The 25,646-nt window shown below is 47.6% G+C and overlaps 1 protein-coding gene across 5 annotated transcripts in view; it reads left to right on the top strand.

The window, feature by feature from the left end:
* The window catches only part of Mapk1 (mitogen-activated protein kinase 1), a 69,768-nt gene extending 64,004 nt beyond the window's left edge, over positions 1 to 5,764 (top strand). For 2 of the 5 annotated variants that reach the window (XM_059276814.1, XM_059276815.1), the window contains exon 9: positions 1,839 to 2,880. The gene's annotated coding sequence lies outside the window, so the exon portion shown is untranslated. Of the gene's footprint in view, positions 1 to 1,838; positions 2,881 to 3,304; positions 3,403 to 5,512 lie in introns of those variants that run through there. The other 3 variants (XR_009382220.1, XM_059276816.1, XM_059276817.1) reach the window with 3 other exon arrangements.
* The last annotated feature ends 19,882 nt before the right edge of the window (positions 5,765 to 25,646 follow it).

Genomic DNA, 25,646 nt, shown 5'->3' on the forward strand with positions numbered 1-25,646 from the left:
AGGGATGTGGTCAGCACCTCATCTTCATCCAGACCCATCTCCTGAGTCCCTCCTGTAAATGTAGAAGTAGGCCTTTCTTCCTCATCAGCCTGTTGATGAGTTTCCTCAGGCAGATGGATTACTAAGAGCATTAGCTTCAGCTCCCTTTGGTTTCCTGGAAAATAGAAATATTTTTGGGCCTCATTAACCTGTCAGCCTATGACCTTGTACTAGTTGGCTTATGGCACTCATTTTCCCACCCTGACTTTTTTTGGTGGGGGACAGGGTTTCTGTATAGTTCTGGCTGTCCTGGAAGTCACTCTGTAGACGAGGCTGGCATCAAACTCAGATCCCCCTGCTCCAGCCTGACTCTGAGTGGCAGGTGAAAGCCGTATCCCTGAAGGTGCTTTGTGGCCTATTAGAGCAACACCACCAGATCTTTGTACTGGCAGCATATCAAATGAGTAAAGTTTCCAAAGTTTCCTAGCATTAAAGCACACTTGGTCACTGTATCAACCCAGCGAGACTTCCTGTCAGAGCCAGACATACCACAAGATTTATGTGGCCGCACTTCCGATTCTCAGAGACAGTACAAAATGAATGAGCACTAAAGAGGCGGGCCTGTTCTGTGCAGTGAGTACCGTGGCAGCCCGAGTGTGTTCCATATGTGCCCCCAGTAGTGTGAACTTCAGTAAGCCCTCCAGGGACTCCTAACACTCAGGGAGGGCTTTGGTGGCTCAGACTTGCTGGACTGCAGTCTGGTGAGAGTAGATTTGGTTTGGAGTGCAGTCTCTCCCAAGGAAAAACATACCTCAGAAAAGTAGTGACTGCAGGTGGCTGGCCATATGCAGGCTGCTGGAGGGAGGGAGAGGGTGTTTTGCTGGACACAGACAAATGGAGTCTGACCGGAAGATAGATGGCAGGCCCCTTGACCTGGGTGGTTCATTTCACCATCCAGCACTGGGAGCCAGCGACAGCTTCTTACCTTTCAGAATCCGAGTCTGCTGTCCTCACTACCCATCAGAGTTTAGTTTGTTCTCATGAAGAGAAAACTTGGGCGTTAACAACACGTTCCCATTGCCGGTGCAGGCCACTGTGCTGCCTGGCCATCCTAAGATAGGAAGGTCTTTTCAGTAGAGATGCAGTATTCTGAAAAGACCCTTTAAACTCTAGTTTTGGCTTTTGGAGTGGTGGGTACTACATTATTAATGAAGGGTATTTAGGGAAGCCAACAAGGCTGTGAATGTCAGTAAATGCGGACATGTGTCTTCCCTTAGTCACTGGATGTCTGAGGGTTTCTATTGCTGTGAAGAGACACCATGATTGACAACTCTTATAAAATAAAACATTTAATTGGGGCTGCCTTACAGTTCAGAAGTTTAGTTCATTATTATCATGGTGGGAAGCATGGCAGTGTGCAGGTAGACATGGTGCTGGAGAGGGAGCTGAGAGTTCTACATCCAGATTGGCAGGCAGCAGAGGAGAGAGTGAACCGCTGGGCCTGGCTTGAGCTTCTGAAACCTCAAAGCCACCCTCAGTCACACACTTCCTCCCACAAGACCACACCTCCAGTGATGCCCCTTCCATGTGGAGGGGCATTTTCATTCAGACCACCACACCGTACCAACTCAACCCTTGAGAGTTGTGTGAGAAAGACAACTGTGAGGTGAGGGCAGAGCCCCAGCCTTCAGGACCTGCGTGTTGCACATGTCGTGTGTGTGTGTGTGTGTGTGTGAGAGAGTACAGTGACCTTTCTGCAGTTCTTTATTCCCGTTACATTTAATTGGCCGTTTGTGCTGTTGCTGCCTTTATTGTGACCTGGCTCAATCCTTACTCCCGAGTTTGTCTTTTTTTTACAGGACAAGGGCTCAGAGGACTGGACGTGCTCAGATGTCGGTGTTCCTCCCAGTTCTTGACCCCTGGTCCTGTCTCCAGCCCATCTCAGCTTACCCACTCTGACCCTTTGAGCCGCTCGGAGGGCACTTTCTGGTGGTAGTGGCTTTATACTTTCTCAGAACCCTTCATCCAGAGATGTCTCCTGGCACAGGCCTGCGGCCGTGTGCGCCTTCGGTGCACGACCACCGCGTACCGTTGCTTAGTCACTAACCGCTTTCTGGTTTGAAAGATGCAGAGGTTCCTCCCTCTCCTGAATCCCTTCTTCATGTCATCCTGCTGAACCATGCAGCCTCACCAGAGCGAGAGTCTTTCCAAACTGGCTCCAGTCACTGGCATCTCGCTTCACAGTAAGAAATGCTGTTACGTAAGGCACTTGAAGTCAGTGACAGCTCAGAATTTGCACTTCTTCTGTTGGCTTGTAACTGTCTACCCAGAGCAGGAGCTTGTGGGCATCCCTGGATGGTGTTGCAGGCTGCAGAGGCAGGTGCTTTGTCATGGGAGTCCTTTGGGGGCATTTTTCTGTGTATCATGTTAGTCCCATATTTAAGGTATGTGCTATTTGCCCAGCTTCTAAACAATTTGATCATCATTCTAGAAAGGAAGCGTTGGACCAGCAATGTTACTTTGCGGGTTTCCTATAGTTACTTCTATTGTAATGGAGGTGTAGCACTTGCCAAAATGTTACATGCTGTCCTTAGCAGAGATGTAAAGGAACTGCTGTGCTTGTCATTGCTGCAAGATGTACAAGCACTAAGGTGTAGAAGTTTCTGGTGAAGTAGAGAGCAAGCTGACCTAGATGTTCAGGGTAGAGCTCCATGTATACTTTGAGCTGTTTCACATAGAAAGCTGTATTTGTAACCACATTCACTGCCTTGGGATTTAGCTAAGAGGAACACTGCGTCTTTAAACAAGAAAGTGTACAGTTCTTCTCCTACAGCATGTCAGCATCTCAAGCTCGCTTTTCAGCGGTATAATGACTTGTAATAAAGCCTTCATGAGCTCTCATCATGAAGCTCTGTTCTGTTGCCAAGTATTGAGGTGTTTCTGGTACTGCTGAGTTAATGTCATAAAAGGCTAGCAGTAACCGTGTTCAGGCTCTCTCCCATTTCCTGATCTCTCTACTTTGTTCCCGCGCTGTGTGCTGTGGAGTTGATGGTGTTATCCCAGTGCAGTGCCTCCTGAACCCCTCTCTCTGATGAGAAGTTTGCCTTGTTGAATACTTACTGTGCTCTTGCATGACTGTTAGGCTTTCTGTGCAGAGATCACTGTCCAAGTTTCACATCATTTGATTGAGCAAAACCTCTTGTGACTTCTGAGTTGTATTCCACAAAGAAACTGCTACCCAGAAGATAATTTAGGAAAGATAATTCTAGTGTTAGCTTTTCATTTCTCAGCTGTCTTTTTTTTTTTTTTCCTTGTTTTTTGACAGCAATGGAGAATGGGTTCTATAAAGACTGCCTGCTAGTATGAACAGCAATGCACTTGTAACTCATGGAAATAAATGTACATCTTTATCTTTACACCGATGATACGATTCAGTGTTGATTTCCTCTGGATCGATGTGTCTTAAGTGGACAGTCAATTTATAATTTGTGCTTCAAACAAAAAATGTTCACGGGCCTCACTCCACTCCTCCACACCCATTCCCTGCACTGCTCCACACATCTGTTTACGTAAGATGGCTCAGAAAGGTCCTTTTCAGCCAGGCATGATGGCACACACCTTTAATCTCAGCACTCCAGAAGGCAGAAGCAGGAGGATCTCTGAATTGGAGGCCAGCCTGGTCTACATAGCAAGGTTCAGGACAGCTGGGAGTATATAGGCCCCGCCTCAAAAACCAAAAAAGAGAAAGAAAGGTCTTCCCTTTGCCCCTCTGAACAGCAGATGATTCTGACATCGTCCAAACATACCAGGTTGAAATCTCTGGTTCCCTCTGAAAAGGGCCTTCTTTCTGCCTGTGTATCCTAGAGCTGTGGGAAGGGCTGTCAGCACCCCATGGTATCTGCTACCAGGTTCAAAGTGTCACCCACACCTCACCTGGCTAACGGATGGCTGACTCATCCTGAGAAACCAGACCTTGATTCTTGCCCTAAGTACCTGCTTTTCACTTCCACACATGAAGCCCTACCCAGCATGAAAGGTGGAGAATACACTCTTACTGAGACACTAGTAATAAGTTCTCTTTTTTGCTTTTTTTTCCCTAAGCATTGACAATTTTCCTACTTGTTTCTTCTTTATATATCTAAGGGAGGTATTCATATTATTATATCATGAGATTAATTTGCAGTCTTCTAAATAAGGAAACCATAGCCTCATCTTGTAGGGGACTGAGCTCTCTGAGCTCCCCCTTCCCGGTACTGTGCGTTGAGATTGGTGTGAGACCACTCACTGCATCCTGCAGTCACTGTACCACAACCAGTGCAGCTTTCATATGTGCACGGCAAATGACCCACCAGAGAGTCATAGAGCCAGTGTAACTACGACAACTGGTAGCTGTCATGTATGGTCACACTTTGGTTTTTCTCACAGATGCACTGGTGACATTGAGCACCTCCATTATGTATAAACACAGATAAGCTGTCAGGTGGTGTTTTCTTCCATGTCGTAAAATAGAGCAGAACATGGGTGAGAAAATTCTGCTCCTTTCAGTCAGTGTGAAGAAACACCTGCCCAACAGTCCAAGAGACATGAGTGAGAATTCTGCCCAGGAAAGAATGGTGTGTGCTGCGTGTGTGCATTGGAGTGGAGGTGACCATCAGCTTTGAGAACCTGTGCGCTAACAACGGCTGTCTCTGAGGAGTCACAAAGGTTGACCACCCACACTGCATGCCACAGTGTTCAGACCACTTAGGATAACACTTACATTAATATTAAGTTACATTTGAATTTTTGGTGATTTATGTAGTATGGTGACAGTATGTTAATACACACATTCATATATGCATATGCTTTGGGTCCTTCATAATTCTTTTATATTTGTAAATCAGTGTTTTGGAGTAATCCCAAGTTTAAGGGAAATATTTTTATAAATGTAGTGGTTTTGAAAATCTGATCAATTCTTTTGCCTACACATTTTTAAAGCATTTGTGCTTTAAAATTGTTGTGCTAGTATTTGAAATATGGTACCCTATAACCCAGATAAGAGCATGGAAGAGTGAAGTAAATAATGTGACTTCTCATACCATGTCCAACCTGACATGGTTGATCAACAGCAGAGGGGTCCAGAGTCTAGGGTTGTCCCCCTTTGTGCCATTTATCCCTGCAGAACACTCCAGAAAGTTCTTACATTGCTTTGTATCTGCTTTGTACTGTTGGTACCTTTTTGGTATTGTATCCCAAACTGCATAGATTATTTAGGATAATGGCAAGTTTAAAAAATAAATGTTGAAGGAAGGTTTTATTAAGAATCTAAATGTTTTTTCATTATATTGTTAAATTTGAACATTTATCTGTGGTTTATGTGATTTGGTTAATGTGTACAAAAATTGTAAGAGAAGTTTATATTTCATCTTAATTCTTTTGATGTTGTAACCGTGCTTTTTAAGAAAGATTATTTGAATGTTTATGGCACCTGACTTGTAAAAAGAATTACAAAAAAAGTCCTTAGAGTCATTCAGTTGTGTTACTGTCTCACCAGGTACCTGCCGTTCGGTACAGTGCTGCCGTTCTACAGTGTTCCTGCTGACTCCGATCGCTGGTAGCTGTTAGTAGTAGGGTCGGTCACAAGTTGATGCTCTGGGTGACTGTGGGTATTCTGTTCAGACTCTGGTTATGGGGAAGGAGAAGACCCCCCCTTCGTCCTCCCCATCCCCTGACCTTCAGTGGCCCCAATACAGGCCGACGTCAGATGCGGTCTCTTTTAACACCAGCAATCCATGACTGTTCACAACTCTTGAGCATTTGTTTCTCAGTATTGGAGCAGTGCAGTGGCGTGCTTACAAGGAAGCACATGGGCAAATGTTTTGTTGGTTTGTTTTATGGGGGGGAGGGGCGTGGCGCTTTAGGTCACTATAAAGCCAAGTTGACCACCTTCCCCTCTGTTCTTAGCTGCAGCTGGCTCTCCCCATGCTCAGTCTCTACAGGAGACTGTCCTCTGTGAAAGGGAATCGGTATCATGTGTGAGGAAGGTATAAAAATATATTTCAAGTAATTATCACCGTACCATACAGCAAGTACTGAATGAATACCAAGTCTTCCAAAATGTTTTTAATGACATTTCATGTTGTTGCAAGGTGTCAGTAAATCCCTGCTTACTAAAGACCTTGCTTCTGTCCATCTGAGAGGAAAACGTGCTCAGGAAATGGAGTTGGTGTCCTCTGAACTGACTGGTTCAAATGGGTGCCTGAACCACTCGGCATCTCATACTCAGCTCTGCTCCAGGAGAAAGCAATGGAATTGACTGTCTTCCTTGTTCAGTGCTGAAGCCTGGTGGTTATAACTGTCCTGCTTTCCCATCCCTTAACAGCAGTGAGAACTAAGTGTCCCTGGCCTGGGGGTGGGGGTCACAGCAGGTGGAGGCAGATGTGGAAGTCCTCCTCGGTCTAGTACTGAGGTGAGCAGGGTAGGGCCTGAGAGTGTTTGCAGGAGCAGTGGCGTGATGTGTTTTCTGGAGGACGGGCTTCTGTGCATCTCTGAGTCTAAGAGGTAAGAAACAGCAGGGAAGCGAAGGTGGTCCGGGTGAAACAAGGGCAGAAGGTGGATGGCAGCGCCTTTGACTCTGCCGTTGAGAATGGCCAAAGACTCGCGATCATCCTTCAAGTGCGGAGGAGGAAACGGCAGGCTCATCTTCTCCTGGTGAAGTGAAGATCGCTGCTGAAGGTGAGGGAGGCCCTCTGTGAGAAGTGGAAATTCAGGGATCGTCCCCTAGGGAACATTATCCTCCAATCTTCAGCGGCATTCACTGGGTTGGACACAGCAGAGTGCCGGGAGGACAGAGTGGAGCGGTGACTGAGAAAACCAGCCAGGGGGCCAGGGGCAAAGGGCTGTGGTGCAGGTGACGTGCCGTGTGAACACTCCTACCGAGAGGATGTGCTAGGAGGGAGGGGGCAGATTCCCCTTGTGTCTGGAGTCTCTCTGCACAGGAGAGCAGGAGCGTCAGTAGAGCTATTTGAAGAGTCTGGAGCCCATTGCTTTGGGCGTGCTTCCCTTGCGGTAGTGACGTCACATAGCTAGGAGGGGGGAAAGAAGAGACTGTCCATTGCAGCAAATCATCCCAGCACTCTGGAGGCGGAGCCTGGCCTTTAAAGAAGGTGTTCCAGGCCAGCTGAAACTAGAGAGACCTTGTCTTAAAAGAAAAAAAAAAAAAAAAAGCCCCAGTAACTGAAAGCTGTCTGTGTGTCTTTTCCCCTGATTTACTAATTTCAAATGAGTCCAGCAAACACTGAATTCCTGCTGTGGACCTGCAGAGCCAGCAACTGGGTGCCTCAAGAACCATCGATACCTTCAGGAAATCACCAGAGTTGCGTATCTCTGCAGAGAAGGGAGAGAACGTTTGACCATATAAAATGCAAGACCTGTCTCCAAAAAGGAAGAAAAACAACAAACTGGCCTGTCGTAGGTTTGGAAGTCTTCCTCTGTGGGATTCATGAAGTATGCACTTGAAAGCAGATGGTGACGAGGATGTGGGAAGCGGTCACTCTTAAAACGGCTTTCTTGCATTCTAAGAACATCAGCAGGGCCCACTGGGCGCCCTTCTCTGCCTGCCTTGTGGTGGTGGGAATCACCGTAGAACTGTGGGCACATAAGAAGGGGGGGGCGGTCTTTGAAATTCGGGGCATGTTTAGTTGCTGGTGTCCAGAGGAATTCCTTTGTTTCCATCTTTCCCTTCATTCTCAATTTCCTGATTTCCTCTTCACGAAGTTGGGTTTGAGAGACTGGAAAGGAGGACTGACTTTGGGTTTTGATGTTTACAGTGCTAGAGGTGAACTCCAGACCCTGCTTCATGAACAACAGTGGGCACTTGATCACTGAGCATGCAGCCAGCCTAAGGGGTGTTCTTACCATCCACGCATGAACCTAGAAATGTTCTCCTCAACTGCTGGGGCTTGTGACATCCCCATGATTTGGAACTGTAGCCTGGAGTGCTTGTCCAGCCAAGGACAAGAAGGATGCCCAGGGTTTGGGCTCAGTGATTTACAGAGGACAAAGACTTGGGAAAGAAATGGTAGAATTCAAGACCAGCATGGACTGCATGGCAAGACCGTTGTCTATAAATAGGAAGTAAGCTATTGCCTGGCAATGGTGGCACACACCTTTAACCCCAGTACTTAGGAAGCAGAGGCAGGTGGATCTCTTGAGTTCAAGGCCAGCCTGGTCTACAGAGCAAGTTCTAGGACAGCCAGGGCTACACAGAAATCCTGTCTCAAAAAACTTAGAATACGGTAGTAACCCAGGTGGTTAAGCCTAGATGGATAAGTGTGTGTGTGTGTGTGTGATTTACAGAGGACAAAGACTTGGGAAAGAAATGGTAGAATTCAAGACCAGCATGGACTGCATGGCAAGACCGTTGTCTATAAATAGGAAGTAAGCTGTTGCCTGGCAATGGTGGCACACATCTTTAACCCCAGTACTTAGGAAGCAGAGTATGTATGTGTATATATATATACACACACACCTCAGAACGAGATGATTTCGTAACTGGATTGTGTGGTTCCCAAGCATCAACTTCATAGATACCAGTGTCTTAGAGGGATGAGACCACCAGACCACTGCATGGAGAAGCGTACGCACAGGGAAAGAGGCGCTTAAGAAGTAAAGAACTGAAGGCAGTGGGTTTGTAAATAAAGTGCCTGCGTATTTAAGTCAGGAAGTCTATATATATATAGAGAGAGAGAGAGAGAGATTACACACACACACACACACACACACACACACACACACACACACACACACACAAAGAAACCTAGTAATGGAAGCTAAGCATGTAAAGAAGCAAGAAGTGGAGGTGTGCAGCCTGGGGTGCTGGGGTCAGATCTAAAGCTGTTGAGCCCAAGAGAAGACCCTGGCTTGCTACAGACTGTCAATGCAGGAACACACTAGCTGTCCACTTGCAGGGACCCAGGCCCATTAAGTCAGTTTGGAGACTCCGCCATATCATTGGTCCCTTAAGCCTACACTACCTAATCCCTCAGAGTATTCTTAGATCTTTTCCTTGAATGACTCTCCCTTTTCATCAGGTTCCCAACCACAATTGAGATTCTCAAAGGCCTTCTAGAGCAGAAAATGTGGATTATCTTAGGACGACTATAAGAATTGGGGGTCACTGAGACAAGACCAAAGCGGAAAACCCACTGTGGATAAGTGGAAGCCCTACCAGGGTTCCCAGGCTGCCAATGTAGTTTAGTGGTATATCTCACTTGCCCACAAGGCCCAGCACTCCAAAATATTCCAGTTTTATAAATTATTTTTGGCTATCTGTTGTACATGCAGAGACCACAGTATAACTTCTCGAGTTTCAGGTTCCTTTCTCACCAGTGCCCCTTCATGAAATGGAATCTGGAAAGGTTTACCTCCATCCTTAACTGTCTGTCTCCCACTCCTTAAAGTGGTTTTTACAGATGAAGAAACCATAGAGACGGTGAAGCCACAGGCAGCTGTCCGCACTGGACAGAAGTGGGCAAGGGGAACTGAGCTGGCAGCAGAGGCCCATGAGCTGTATGGATGAAGCCCATACAAAACGATAAACCTCAGAACGAGATGATTTCGTAACTGGATTGTGTGGTTCCCAAGCATCAACTTCGTAGATACCAGTGTCTTAGAGGGATGAGACCACCAGACCACTGCATGGAGAAGCATACGCACAGGGAAAGAGGCGCTTAAGAAGTAAAGAACTGAAGGCAGTGGGTTTGTAAATAAAGTGCCTGCGTATTTAAGTCAGGAATGAGCAGCACCCTGCTCCCACCCTGTTAGTGTTCTGGCCACTGCTAGGTTGAGACTAAAACTCCGTCTGGGCCTTTGAGGCAGCGGCAGGATAAGGCACTTGAGACCCACTTGCATTCACACAAACACATGAAGTAATTTAACTTTTTAAATCCCTACATGTCAGAGCAGCTGCCTCATCAGAACTAATTCAGTTGTGAAGGAAATGCAGTACCAACACATTGAAGGAAGGAGACTATGGTGTTAGTGGTGGCACTATCCCACCTCAAGGAAAGGGTAAAGGAGTAACTGTGGGGTAAGAGATTTGCGCTGGAAACAGGCTGGGGCAGACTGGGCCTACCTGTCAGAGTGAACCACACAGAGAGCATTTTAATTTTTTGAAAAGCAGGCGGTGTCTTGAAAGAAACAGCGTGTTTCTGCCCTGCCCCCTTCGTGTGTCCTCGTCAGCACTGGGGTTTGCAGACAGTAAGCCATCAGTCAGTGCACAGGCCGCAGTTCTGCCCAGGCAGGAACTTGGACGACAGGGCTGGGAGCCGTGTAGAACTGGCACAGGCACCCTTTCTGGAGGCCTCTTGGGGATGCATGGCTGCTGTTGATGTTTTCACTTGGGAGTGGGCTGTGGTCACAGGATGATGTCCACTAGAGATCAGAAAATGGGTCTCAGAAGAAAACAGCCAGGCACACATCTAGGCTACTGCTGGTTGTTGGCATGCCTTAGTTACTCCCCCAGGAACTTACAGGCCTAGGGCCTGTATAGACCTGAGTAGTTTCAAACAAGTCGGTCTCAACCTGGAATTGCTGTCTCACCATGCCTACCCCAAAGACCTGCTAACACATCATCTTCCTCTCCTCTCCTGTAGCCTGCCTCTTTTGAGTTTACTTTTTCCTTGGTTGTGCAGGTCTTATTAGGTGTCTGGTCCTTGGTGTCAGGAGTGAGCACCAGCCTACCCAGGACATCCTCAGCTCCATCCCACCTTCAGCAGCAACCACACAGCAAGAACCAAGTCATGCCCTAAGAAGTCTCTGAGGTCACCTGAGCCCACTCGCCACAGGGCTGAGCTGGACCTTTTGCCGGTCCCAATGGTGAATTCCCATCAGGTCTGACTCAAGCACAGAACTATATAGCTCCTCAAGGCAGGATCAAAAGGCAGGTCTTATCCCAGAATGGAGATTGAGCTCCCCAACCTGCACCCAGGGAGCTCTGCTTCTGGAATAGTCTGATCATGATTGCTCCACAGTCGCCAGTACACTAGTAACTTGCCTGGTACGCTAGGGAATTTGTATGAGGCGACATCCTCAAGCATCCCAACAGAAGCCTGAGGTTTGTATTTGCTCAGCACATGCTCCACCACCAAGCTACAACCCCAGCCCAGCCTAAAGGCTTAATGCTTTGTATGACCCTGGCACAAGAAAAGGGGGATTTTTAAACCTAGAGAGAAATTTAAGGACACATTCAAGAGCAAGGAGGCTGAGGTGGGGGGAAGACAGGTTCTAGGCCAGGCTGGACTATATGGTAAGACCCTGTCAAAATTTTTGTTCTGCCACCTTCCTTCCATTGATACAGTGTGTTTACATAGACCTTGGGTCAAGCATGGTGGTTTAAGCGTGTAGTCCCAGCACTCAAAGCTAAGGCATGGGGATCACAAGCTCCAGCCTGAGCTACCTACAGAGAAGAGTCTAGAAAGGAGTAAGGAGGCTTAGCATTGTTGTACATGCCTTTCATCTCAGCATGCCAGGAGAGCTAGGCAGATCTCAGTTTCAGGACAGCCAGGGCTACGCAGGAAAGATCTGCTGGTGGGTTGGGGTGGGTTGGGTGCCTCAGTGGGTAAGGGCACTTTCCACCAGGTAATAACCAGAGTGAATTCAATCCCTGGAACCCACGTGGTGGGAGGAGAGAACCAACTCCAGGTTGTCCTCTGACCTCCACTTGTGTCCCTCCACCATGGACTCGGAGGAGGAGACTCAGGTCATGGCATTTGCCTGGCAAGCACTTTAACCACTGAACCGTCCTGCTGGCCTGGGTTTTTTGTTCGTGTTTTTGTTTTTGCTTGTTTGTTTTTGTTTGCTTTTGTTGGTTTGGGGGGGTTGGTTTGTTTGCTTTTTTTTTTTTCTGATTTCACAGACAACAGTGCAAAGAGCTGATGCAAGCTGGAGACGGCATAAGAGGAATCAAAACTGCAAACACCTGCCTTATTTCCAGCTTAACAGCCCAAGAAGAGCATTGTGTGCTTATGTGAGCAAAGCCTGCCCTCACCTGTCACCACTCAGTGATTAGGGAGGTAACGACTGAGAAGATGGTGTCTTAGTCAATAATTCTATTTTGTTGGTGGTTCTGCTTTTAGCAAATGGGAATGGTAAAAACCAAATACTGTAAATATGTGCCTTGGCACTGTTGACAGTACTAGCGGTAAATGCAGTGAATCTGGCCGGACAGCGTACCTGGACCCAGTGAGAAATGTTTCACTGCTTCCACCACTAGATACTCCTTGACAGTTATGAAAGAGAAGGTGGCAGTGTGTTGAAAGATGTTGATACTAGCTAGCGTTTCAGCGTGGCGAAAGAGGGTATGGCGTGTGAGGTTCCGTCAGGCTGGCAACCTCAGCAAGTCAATCAACAGTGTGGCAGTTGGTGGGAACCTTTTTTTTTTTTTTTTTTTTTTTTTGGTTTTTTGAGACAGGGTTTCTCTGTGTAGCTTTGCGCCTTTTCCTGGAACTCACTTGGTAGTCCAGGCTGGCCTCGAACTCACAGAGATCTGCCTGGCTCTGCCTCCCAAGTGCTGGGATTAAAGGCGTGCACCACCACCGCCCGGCCGAGAACTTTTTTTTTAGCATAGTATTTCATGTAGCAAGAAACAGCACAGGCGTCTACTGCCTTGTCTGTCTTCTTTTGGGGGGGGGGGATAGTTTTTGGGTTTTTGAGACAAGGTTTCTCTGTGTATATTCCTGACTGTCCTGGAACTCTGTAGACCAGGCTGGCATCAAATTCACAGAGATCCTCCTGCCTCTGCCTCCTGGATGCTGGGACTAAAGGCCACCACCACCCGCCTCCTTTCCTCTTTATAAAGCCCATCACCCCAGCTCTCCTCTGTTGGCTTTGTATAATCCTAATCACCTTCCAGAGGCCCAGCCCCACCTAAATGTTGGACTAAGCATCTACTCTCCTAATGGCTCACAATGTGAATTGAGCGTCAGCCTGTAAAGTTATGGAGGTTCACGTAGACCATCTCCAAACCAGGGCAAGTATTAGCAGCTGTGTCTTGTTGTCTACTCCAAAATCACATTGCCTGTTCTCTCATCCCACCTACCAGGAAATTACCACAAAAATGTGGTGCCTGCACGTCACAATGCCCGCTACCTTCCTTGGGTTCGGGTACCAAAAACAGTTCTAAATAAAAGCCTGACAAATATTGGGCCCACAGAGCAGCCCTGCATCCTCACCACGCCCGATCACCAGTGCAGTCTGTGGGAGGAGAGGTGGTGTTTAGTGGGAGTCGAGTTTCAGTCTCAAAGGATAGAAACTATTTTTAACTGAGCTGGTAACAGCTCAGCAGTAGCACACTTGCCTAGCAGGTACATTCCCAGCACTGAAAAGGAAGGAAAGTTTTTGGAGGTGGTATGTACATAATATACTCAACCCTCCTCTGCACTTAGAAATGGGTCATTGCAACCTGGGCTACATAGCAAGACCAGAGATGTTTGTGGTGGAGCTGAAGACGGAGCTCAGTAGGCAAAATGTTACATCCAGTATTCATTGAAGTCCTGGGTTCAGTTCTCAGCCAAGAATAAACCAAACACGGTGTCATACATCTCTAAGCTCAGGAGGTGGAGGCAGGAGGATCGAAGTTCAAGGTCGTCCTTGACACATACCATGTTTAAGGGATAAATGAGAAAAAAGTTAAAATATTCTTTTTACATTCTGATTGCCTATTTTTGTCTACGTGTGTGTCTGTGTACTACATGTATGCAGTGTCCACTGAGGCCAGATGGTGTCCCCTGGGACTGGAGTTACAGATGGCTGAGAGCTGCCATGTGGGTGCTGGGATTCAAACCCCTCCTCCAGAACAGCCATTGCTCTTACCGTTCATCTCTGCAGCACTCCCCCACACCGTGTATATTACAGTTATCTTAGGCTCCTCACTTAGCATGTAAAGTCTGCATTTTTAACAAGATCATCTGGAAACTGAAGTGAGAAGTCCTGTACGTTGGCTGCGTAACCACTCTAACGACATTCCCATCGTTGATTAACTTTCTAATTAAAATGCAGAGTTTATTTTCTCCCTCACAGTGGGAGGCAGGTCCTTAGCTCTGTGCACTCCTTCATTTGCAGGAAAAATGGGGAAATCAAGTGGCAGCTGGCAGCTCCGAGGACAGCACAGTGCCATGGCAACTGCTTCCATCAATAACTTACTTTCAGCTCTGCTCAGATTTTCCTCTTCTTGGTCCTAAAGCTGGAAACGTTTTAATTTGGAAAGAATGTAACATAATGTTGGTTGCTATGTCAGTGGCATCTGCATTCTTCCTTAATGGGCTTGAAAGGTCATACAGAAAACTATTAGAGAATCAGCTAAGTTTAGAAATGAGGGAGCTATGAAGAGCTTTCATCCCTGCCCCTCACGTGGCTGAGGAGCCCACTGGCACCCAGTGATCCGTTCAGTCTTCATGGAAGTTACAGCTGTGTGGATTGCTCCCTGCTGGCTGATTCAAGGGCTTGGAACAGAACTGGGGGGTGGAAGCCAGGCTGGCAGACCCTTTGGGGGGATTGCTTTAGATACGTCTCTTTCCCAAGAGCCAGTGCGCTTGCTAGAGCTGCCACAACAGCACCTTGCACTGGCAGCTTAAGAATTGTCACAGCTCTGGGAGTCGATCCAAAGATCAAGGTGTTGCTGGGGTTGGTTCTCTTTAGCTTGTTGATGCCTGTTTTTGGCCTGTGGCTTCACATCTGGGAGATGTCTGACCAGAATATCTTAGGCCCTAAGAGGCTTTAGAAGTAGATGGTTCTGCACATCAGAACCCTTCGGAACAAAGGCCAGTGCGATAGCTAATGTCCTGGAAACTCACCAACAGCAGAGTGGCTGGTGGCAGGATTCTCTTCCTACCCCATCCCCTAAGGCCTTTGTACCCAAGGGTCACTTTGGCTGAGGAGTGCCCAATCTAACTAGAAGTGAGATGGGTGGAATGGGCTGGTCTTGGATATGTTCTGAGCTCAGAAGCAAGATCTCCTGTAGACTGGAGATAGGGTACTGAAGAACCTAAGGATGACTCCATGATTTGTGGCTTGAAAGGATTTAGATATCCATAAGCAGTAGAGCTCTGGAGAGGAAGGTCAGAAGTGGAGTGTTGGAGCCAGGGAAGATGGGTCATGGTAAAGGCTGCCAAGCCTAATGAGCTGAGTTTAATCATGGGGATCCACATGGTGGAAGAAGAGAACCCACTCCCTGGAATTGTCATCTGACCCCACCCCAACCTAATAAATATAATGGAAAAGAAAACAAAAATATCTTAGGCCTACACTAATGACTTCATTACCTAATTACCTTTGGGAGGTGTTGCTTTTTTTTTTTTTTTTTTTTTTTTCCGAGACGGGTTTCTCTGTGTAGCTCTGGCTGTCCTAGAACTCACCCTGTAGACCAGACTGGTCTTGAATGCAGAGATCTGCCTGCCTCTGCCTCCCAGGTGCTGGGATTAAAGGTGTGTGCCACCACACCAGGCTCCTAATTACCTTTTTTTAAGTTTCAGGAAAAAAAGAAAAAAAAAAAAAAACGGGCTAAAGAGATGATAGCAGTTAGGAGCACTGGCTGCTCTTGCAGAAGACTGGGGTTCAATTCCTAGCACTCACATGGTGCCTCACATGTCTATAACTCCAGTTCTGGGAATCTGAGACCCTGTTCTGGCCTCTGCGGGTACCAGGCACACATGAGGTACACAGACATGCAGGCAGGCAAAAACACCCATATATATAAAAATTTGAAAACTGCAGTCACATTTGGGGTAACAGTTGAGTCCATGACATCTTCCAGCCTGGATCCTCTGTGTGTGAAGGCCCAGCTCCAGCACAGTTGTCAACCCTTTTTAGGAGTGGGAAAGTAAAGAGAGATGTGTCGGTATTTGTGCACAAAGTGTGCACACTAGCGTGAATGTATGTGATCACCAGAGATCATCTGCTGTCCTCCTCAATCACTAGCCACTGTATTTATTTTTCCTCCCTTATTATTGTTTGAGAATTTCATACATGTATAATGTGTTTGGCAAAGTCTGCCCCCCATTCCTCCCCTACAACTAATTCCTCTCTCGTTCCCACTTTTCCTTCCCATTTTCATATGTACTGTTTTTTAATCCCAGAGTCCACTTAGTGCTATCTCTGTTAAAACAGGGTCTCTGGCCGGGCGGTGGTGGCGCACGCCTTTAATCCCAGCACTTGGGAGGCAGAGCCAGGCGGATCTCTGTGAGTTCGAGGCCAACCTGGACTGCCAAGTGAGTTCAGGAAAGGCGCAAAACTACACAGAGAAACCCTGTCTCAAAAAAAAAAAAAAAAGGGTCTCTGTAACCCTGATTGTCTTGGAGCTTGGTATGTAGACCAGGCTGGCTTCAGAATCACCGAGAGCTCCCTGCCTCTGCCTCCCAAGTGCTGGAATTAAAAGCATGCACCACCACATCCAGTAAGTGCCATCTCTAAGTGCATATATTTCCATAGGTTCTCACCCTGTGGGTCGTGACCCCTTTGGGGGATCAAATGGCCCTTTCACGGGGGTCACCTAACACCATCAGAAAACACAGATGTTTACATTATGATTCATAACCGCAGCAAAATTACAGTTACAAAGTAGCAGTGAAGATAATTTCATGGTTGGGGGTCACCACAACATTAAAGAGTCACAGCATTAGGAAGGCTGAGAATCACACTGGCTTAGGCCATTATGTTGTACATCCCTGAAAAAAACTGACTCGGGGACCACCTCTTCCCCTGTGAGTTCCTCTGTGCAACTGCCCTGTTGTGTTTGGAGATGCTTCTGTAGTTGTCTACGGCCTCTCTCAACCTCATCCCTCCCTCCTGCGATGGTCCTGAGTCCTGGGAGGAGGGTGTGTAATATGGTGTCCCGTTAGAACTGAGAACTCTAGTCTCCTACTCTCTGCACCTAGACCAGGTTTGAGACTTTGTGTTCATCTACTGCAGAAAGAACCTCTGGGATGCAGGCTGAGAGATGCACTGAGCCACAGGTACAAGGATAAATCGGCACCTCTGACCCCTCACCACAGGTTCTAATTATGGTGCCAGGTAAGTTTGCATCTCTTGGAGCAGTCCTTAAATGCAATCGGAAGTAGTTGGTTCCTCTCACACATACACTATTGTAGCAGTGAGCATAGCTCAACAAGCCAGTTGGTAAAGCTTGTGGAGTTCACAGTTGGTTAAGATTGGTCTTTATGCCAGGCATGGTGGCACACAACTTTAATCCCAGCACCCAGGAGGCAGAGGCAGGAGGATCCCTGTGAGTTCAAGGCCAGCCTGGTCTACAAAGTTGGAGGAGGACATTTACTTCACTCTTTACTTCTGCAGTGTGCACAGCACCTCCCAGCGCTGTATGAGCCAGCCAGGTGGGATGAGCATTATTAGCTTAATGACTCACGTCAAGTTCCGGAGGATAACCAATAGCCATGGCAATAGCTTGTATTGTGGCAACTCCGAAAGAAAGAGGGAGCCCACTCCTGGCACTAGGCTTTTTGCTTGATAGCCTGTGTCTAGGAGGACATTGTCCCCACACTTTAGGGTAGCTCCATTTGAACTTTTTATGTGTGTATATGTATGCATTTAGGAAACTTCTATGACAGGTTTCCACATGACTTTTTTAAAGGTCTTTAGTGTTAGTTATCCCTCCCACCTGTCAGTCTCCCACTGAACCTGGACTCGCTGTCTGTCTCTGTCTGTCTCTCTCCGTCTCTCTGTCTCTGTCTCTCTCTGACTCACACCCCCCGCTGGGATTGTAGGTATGTCACACTGCACACAGCTTTTACATGGATACTGGGGATTCAGTCAAGTCTGCATGCTTATGTAACCAGTACTTTACCAACTGAGCTGTCTATGAAGCCCCAGCCCTACCAATGTGTGTGTGTGCTTGTGTGCGCATTGGCCTGGAGGCCAGAAAATGTCAGGTGTCTCCCTCATCACTCTCCGCCATTCTTTTTTTGAGGCAGGGTCTCTCTGGTTAGCCCCTGAGAGCCTCCTGTCTTGGCATTGGGATTGCAAGCACTCATCACCATGCCAGGCACTAGGGATCCAAATTCAGGCCCTTCATGTTGGTGCAGCAAGCTCGTCACCCATAGAACCATCTCCTTCGCTGCTGGTGCTCTTGTTTGATCTGTGTAGTGCTGGAATTGAACTCGGAGCTGGGCACGTGCTCAGCAAGAGTTCTACCATGGACAGTGCTCCCACTTAATGCTGTCTCTTTCCAGGAAGCCCTGCTCTGGGCTCTTTGAGAGGAAACATCTGGAGGACTAATAGTCCTGAGCATTGACTCCGGCTGGCATCTTGGGTTTTAACTGTGTCCTCGAGTACCCTGTAGCACACCTCATTAGCATTGAACAACAGCCAGGAACAAACCAAGTCCCTGCTGTCCCAGGAAAGGGTGAGGGAATGGGGAGACTCTGGGTGAAGAAAGGGGCGAGGGTGAAGGCACTGGTCTCCAGTATGGTGACAGAGTGGAGGGTCACAGGTGGGCAGAACCCTTAAGGAAAGAAAAGACTAAAGAGTCCTTGCAGGAGAGTACACATGTTCCAGAGCATAGGTGGAAGCCATGCAGGGAAGGCGTGCCACAGAAGGCACTGGCCTCCAGCCTCGCCTCTAGTGAGGAGCTCTAAGCCCCTGAAGGTTTGCTCTGGCAGGAGAGTTGTTGGCTGAGTGGCTTGATGTCCAGCTGAACACCACTGAGCTCTAGCTCCCTTCCCTGGACTCACGTTTTGACCATGGCCTGTTACATGGATTTCCACTTAAGATATCATGTAGGTGCTCGAGGTGTTTCAGATTTTGGAGCATTTCCAGAGTGTAAGTTTTTAGATGCTTTAGAACCTGCATCGTAGATTTTTAAGTTATTACTTAATAGTGTTGGGTACATGGTTGTGCAACCAGCCCTCTCCTTTCAATTTGTGTGTTCCCCCAAACAGTACTGTAGATACGAAGTGTGTGGGTAATGTGAGTCATGGTTAAAAACATGTCAGGCCGATGAAGTTTTCAAAAGAAATACACATTACTAATTATCTGGAATACCAAATCAAAGCCACAGTGAGGTATCCCCACACCCCCGTTAGGTGCCAGTTATCAACTGAATGGGAATTCCTGAAATAGCAGTGTGTGCAAAAGCTGCTGAACCATTAGAACCTCAGTCGTGTGGAGAGGTCCAGAGCCTGTTTACAGTTCATCTCCAAATAGCCAACCTTCGGAATGACAAAACCCTATTTTCCACCAATCACAGGGCTGCCTATGGATGCTGTCAGGTGACATCCGGGGCTCTCCCTGCAGATCTCCCTGCTTGGCCACTTTTCAAAGGGCTTTGATTTATGACTCTCTTGTTACATAGCTTATGAAGCTATTTCCAGGTGGGAACATGCTGTTTGGGGTGACCTGAACCTGTTCCCTGGTCATAGCTGGCTCCAGAATAATTCCTTCTCCCTTTGAGATCAGATCTGTGGTTTTGCACCCACAAGCAAAACAACAAAGGATAGGGCTGGGGTACAGTTCAGCTGTTGAGTGCTTACCCAGCATGCATGAAACCCTGGGTTCAGGCCTCAGCATGATGTAAGTGATGTGGTGGCAGCTGCCTGTAATCCTAGCACTTCATAGGTTCAGGCAAGATCAGAAAAGCAAGGTCATCTCCAGATATGAGAGTAAGTTGAAGATAAGCCCAGGATCTATGAGACCCACTTTCAAAAAACTGTCATCAAAGATGGAGAAACTGGAACCCTTGTTGACTGCTGATGAGAATATAGAATGGTGCAGCCACTTTAGAATGAGTGGTCAGTTTCATTTCAAGGATATAGCTCAAAGAATTAAAAGCAAGGTCTCTCTTCTGAGGGTTCTCTAGAGGAAGAACTGATAGATGAATATACATATATGTGTGTGTACACACACACACACACACACACACACACACACACACACACACGGGGTTTACCAGAATGGCTCACAGGCTGTGGTCCAGCTAGTCCAACAATGGCTTTTTACGAATGGAAGGTCTCAAATATGATCACCACTGATGTTCTCTTAATTGATGCTACATTACATGATAAAGAAATCAAGGAAAGAAGACACAAATATCTGTACAAACCCATACTTAACAAAATATGACAAATACTCATGTAAGTTTTAATTTGTCTCTGCAAATGGTCACGTGGCCTTAGCTGGTATTTCTAACTACCTTCCTCCACTACCCATTCTGCATTTCCTCCATCCTCAGCAGGTCTTGACTTTTCCTGGAGGAAACCATACCTTCATTCCTGAAGGGTCTGTGCCCTTTGTCATTCTTCCTGGATCAGGCTGTTGTAGTTTCCCATTGACTTTAATCACAGGACATGGTAGCATCAAGAGACCCTAAAAGATCTCCTGCACTGCAGATATAATCTATCCTCCTCCATGGGAGAAGCAATCCAATTTCCCCTTGGTAATCTGGATCAGTCACCCCTCTTAATATTGGTGTGTCTTTCTTAGCCTGTTGGCTTAAGCGCATCAGAAGCCCACAGTGGCCAGGGGAAGTCAGCTTCCAATCCAATGGAATGTTTGCTGTGTCTCCTGACAGGAGAGCTTCTCCATCTAGAACTAAAACTTCTAGGCCAGCAGAACTTAAGGTTGCAGGGACAGGAAGCAAAAAATGTTCTTAGTTCCTAAGGGTGATAGTGAGTGGAACCATTTCCTCTTCCACCCCCTGATTCCTGGACCTGTGGATCTTGGCTAGGGGAGAAACTGCACCATATATTGGACATGGATACAAAAGCTGTGCTGAATAGTTTTATGTCAACTTGACACAAGCTAAAGTCACCTGAGAGAAGGGAACCTCAAGAAAATGCCTCCATAAGATCCAGCTGTAACCTAACTTTCTTAATTAGTGATTGAAGGAGGAGGGCCTAGCCCTATTGTGGATGATGCCATCACTAGTGGTCCTGGATTCTGTACGAAAGCAGGCTGAGCAAGCCAGTAAGTAGCACTCCTCCATGACCTCTGCATCAGCTCCTGCCTCCAGGTTCCTGCCCTGACTCCCTTTGATGATGAATGGTGATATGGAAGTGTATAAGCCAAATAAACTCTCCTCACTGTAGCAGTAAGTTTCTCCCACTATGGGGCTGTGTCTTCAAAAGGCCATTCCACCCTGTTGTCAGGCCAGCTGCTTCAGGATGGTGGGGGACGTGGTAAAACCAGTGGATTCCGTGATCACGGCCACTGTTGCACTTCTCTGGCTGTGAAGTGAGTTCCTTTGTCAGAATCAATACTGTGTGGAATACCATGATGGTGGATAAGTCCACGGATGGTGGTTTTGGCAGAAGCATCACATGTAAGAAAGACAAATCCATAACCAGAATAAGTATTTGTCCAGTAAGGACAAAGTGTTGTCCTTTCCACAGAGGAAGTGGCCAGTGTAGTCAGCCTGCCACCAGGCCACTCACTGCTCACCCCCAAGGAATGGTGGTACATCTGGGACTCAGTGTTGGTCTCTGCTGTTGGCAGATCTGGCACTCAACAGGAGCTGTAGCCAGGTCAGCCTTGCTGAGTGAAAGTCCATGTTGTTGAGCCCATGCATAACCCCATCTCTGCCACTTTGTTCATGGGCCCATTGGTCAGTGACAGTCCACAGATTCGGTCATCCTATCTACTTGATTACTGAACTCCTCCTTAGCTGAAGTCACCTTTTGGTAAGCATCTACATGGGATGTATCTTCACATCTTCATTTGGAGAGATCTATCCAAATACTTCTTCCTCAGATGTCTTTCTCACCAATTTTCTAATCATGCTCGTTCCAAGTCCCTGACCATCCAGCCAATCCATTAGCTACAGCCATGAATCGGTGAACAATCACACACCTGGCCATTTCTCCTTCCAAATAAAATATGTGTCATGTGTACCACCCACTGTGAAGATTTCTCTTTGTCGGTGTCTTTCAGGGTTGTCCCAGAAAGGGGTTGTAATGCTGCAGCTGTCCACCACTGGGTGGTGCCTGCATAAGAGGATGATTGGACCACAGGCCTGGGTACCAGGTTTTTGGAAGGGTCTACACTTGGCTGTATCTAGCAAGGGGGAGGTCTTTTGCTCCTCTCCTTGGCATTGTTATAAATGAATAAAGTTCTGGGCCAGTGGATAAGGACCCAGGCCCTCCGGAGGCTATCCTGTGTTTCTGTCTTTCTCCCTTCTACACTTCTATCTAAATCTCTTGTCCCTCACTCCTCAAGCGTACCCAGGTAAAGGTGGGGGCGGGTCCCCACACCTGCATAGCATGCAGAACCATCAGTAAACCAGGCCCTAGTCGTCTTCCCATGAGAATACAGGTGCGTGCTTGGCAGCAGGTGGCATTGTAACAGGAGTAGAAAACAGAGGCATTTGGGAAACTTCTTCATGTAGCTTACTTGTGCCTTCAGGACCTGCTCAGGCTGGATCTTGTGTATACCACTTGTACTTGATAACAGATTGCTGCTGTGCGTGGCCTACTTTACAGCCTCTGTTTAGTAGTACACTGTGGGCCACCACTGCCCAGCTCAGAAATTCTTGAAGCATCAAATGACACATTCTCTGTCAGTGTGGATTCTAGCTGCTTAAAATTTTTAGATTTGTGTGTTTGTCCTAGAGTGCTTCTAGAGGCCGGGAGCTAAAAAGGACAAGTGGACGTGGGAGAGGCCTTAAGGAAGGGAGGGTAGTAGCACTGTGTGATGTGAATGGGTGTGGGGAGGGAGGGGCTGGAGGAAGGCTAACCAATGTTAAGGAAATGCCGTATGTAAACCTATTTTGTAAGCTAATTTAAAAACAGTTTTTTAAAAAGGTTGAACAGAGCTGGGCGGTGGTGGTGCATGCCTTTAATCCCAGCACTCAGGAGGCAGAAGCAGGTGGATCTCTGTGAGTTCGAAGCCAGCCTGGTCTACAGAGCGAGATCCAGGACAGCCAGAGCTACACAGAGAAACCATGTCTCGAAAAAACAAAACAAAACAAACAAAAAAAAAGTTGAACAGAGGCACCCTGAGTGGATGGTCCAAAGCCAATTCCAGAGCCAGTCATGGTGATACAGATTTGGTAACACCTTTGATCCCAGCCCTCAGGAGGTAGAGGCAAGTGGATCTCTGAGTTTCAGACCAGCCTGGTCTACAAAGTGAGTTCCAGGACAGTCAGGTCTACACAGTGAATCCCTGTCTCGAAAACAAAAGAAAAACCAACCAACAAACAAAAATGCCCATTCTAAGGAGGCCATCAGCCCTGGGGGAAGCCTGCTGCCCTGCTGAATGGACGTGTAGTCAAACTTACCTTCTATATGTTCATGTTCACACCATGAGTGGATCAGTGCGGCTCTCAGCCTTGGTCAGAGAAGCTTCCGTTTACAGTGGCCAATGGTTAACAGTCATAACTGGTTAATGTGTTGAAACGAGACTGTTGAATGCTCAGCCCGAGACAGGACATCTGTATTAGCACTTCTAAGGCTCAGGAACACTGTGAAGACAGGGCAAAAAGGATGTAACAGCTGCAGGATGGGAAGGAGTCTGTGAAACAGTTTTCTGAACATGATATGGTGCTGTACTCAGGAACTCATAGCATAGATGGAACCCAACCATATTCTGTCCCGGGTGGGAGAGGGATTCAAGTCCCCACCCTCACTGAGGATCTATTGATAGTTAATAGTTGGCTCCAGATATCCAATCTGTTTCTGTTTTAAAAGCTTTATTGTGTATTTTTAAATGTATGTGTCTGCATCTTTGCACCTGTGTGGTTTTATGTGCATGTGTGTGTAGAGGACCACGGAGGCCAGATGACTGTATTAGATCTCCTAGAACTGAGTTGTGATGTGTGTGCTGGGAAATGAACTCATCGAGGGCTCTCAACCCCATGCTCATTGCTCTAACCTTTTTAAATCTTTTTGTTTTTTTCCCCTATTGGCACAAAATCTCACTATGTAGCCCTGGCTAGAACTCAAAGAGAATCACAGAGACCTCCTGTCTCTGCTAGGATTAAAGGTGTGCCCACCATGTCTGAAGAGTCTGTCTTTAGTGCTGTAGCCACTGGGAAGTTGCCCTTGTTCCAGCAAATAGCCACTCCCATGCTCATGCAAGCGTCTGTTAAACACAATAGGGCCCTGTCTCTGTCTCTCTGTGTCTCTGTCTCTGTCTCTCTCTGTCTCTCTCTCACACACACACACACACACACACACACACACACACACACACACGCACGCGCACGCGCACGCGCGCGCGCACACGGCATGAAAAAGGTTTCCAGGAACCCTGTTGAGTGGTTCAAAACCACCTGTAATTCCAGCTCCTGAAGATTTGATGCCCTCTTATGGCCTCCACAGGCATGCACATATGTGGGATACAATAATACATTAATACATATGCATACATGTAAATAAAAATAACCCTTAAGAAATTAGAAGATTAAATACTTTAAAAATAAAAGAGCCATGCACATGCCTTAATCCCAGCACTCAGGAGGCAGAGGAAGGTGGATTTCTGTGAGTTCGAGGCCAGCCTGGTGTGCAGAGCAAGTTCCAAGACAGGCACCAAAACTACACAGAGAAACCCTGTCTCAAAAAAGAAAGAGAGAGAGAATCAGAATCAGAAAAATAGAAGGGCCAGCCAGATGGTTCAGTGGATAAAGGCACTTACTGTCAAGCTTGATGACCTGAGCTCCAACTCCAGGACCCACATGGTAGGAGAGAAGCAGAGCTATCCTCTGTCCTCCCCAGCATGCCCAATGTGCACAAGTGCACACATGCACACAGTAAGTTTTAAAACTAAAGTTCAAGATCATCCTTGGGCTGCATAGTTGAGGCCAGCTTGAATTACAGCTTGAATATCTTAAAAACCAAAAACCGTGAGATTCCATCTTCTAGCTAGGAAGAATATAGACGAGAGAGTAACCAATCACTTGAGAGGGTCGCTAAGTAAATGGCAGCTCATGGGTAACTGGCAATAAAAGCCGCAATCTAATCAATTAGGGGCATTCTCAATACAATAAATCCTAACACTCTAGAGGGCGCTAACATGTATTCAAATGTGTACACCCACTCTCAGCAGTGTGCTTTTATTTAAAAAATCGATCTAAAGAGACCAAGAAAAAAAATAACAGGCATTTATGGAAGAGGCGCAAATATGGACATGGAAAGTGGACATAGGCTGCCTGTGTGGTGGGTAGGAATTCTGATCTGGAGGTTCCACAGTTCAAGTCCACGGAGACCTGGAGGCTCTCACGTGGTGACTCGGAGAGTTGAGAAAGGGTGGTCGGGATGGAGAAAGCGAAAAGCTTGCAGTCCAGGGACTCAGCTGCAGAGGTCCTCCTGCGTGCAGCCTGCGGCGGCGCAAACCTGTGGCCTTCCCAGGACCTGGACCTCCCGACCCGCCCAGCCACCTGTTGGGTCGCCTCGGCCCCAGGCTCAGGCGGTTCCTCGCAGGCCCCGCCCCTGGAGACCGCGGCGATCTCGGCCGTGGCAGGCCGCTCAAGCCGAGTCCCCGGGGCGCGGCGAAACGCGCGTGGGCGCAGGGGCAGGGCGAGGGGCGGGGACACGGGGGGGCGGGGCGGGAGGGCGGGGCGCGGGCCCCGATTGGCCAGCGCGGCGTTCCGTGGCCGTTTCTGGCGGCTGGGCCGGGCCACCGCTCCAAAACAAAGGGCAGGCGGCCCGCGGGGCGGCGGCGGGAGGATGCCTCGCGCCGGGCCAGGGCGC

The sequence above is a fragment of the Peromyscus eremicus genome, chromosome 12 (genome assembly GCF_949786415.1).
Source record: "Peromyscus eremicus chromosome 12, PerEre_H2_v1, whole genome shotgun sequence".
Lineage (NCBI taxonomy): Eukaryota > Metazoa > Chordata > Mammalia > Rodentia > Cricetidae > Peromyscus > Peromyscus eremicus.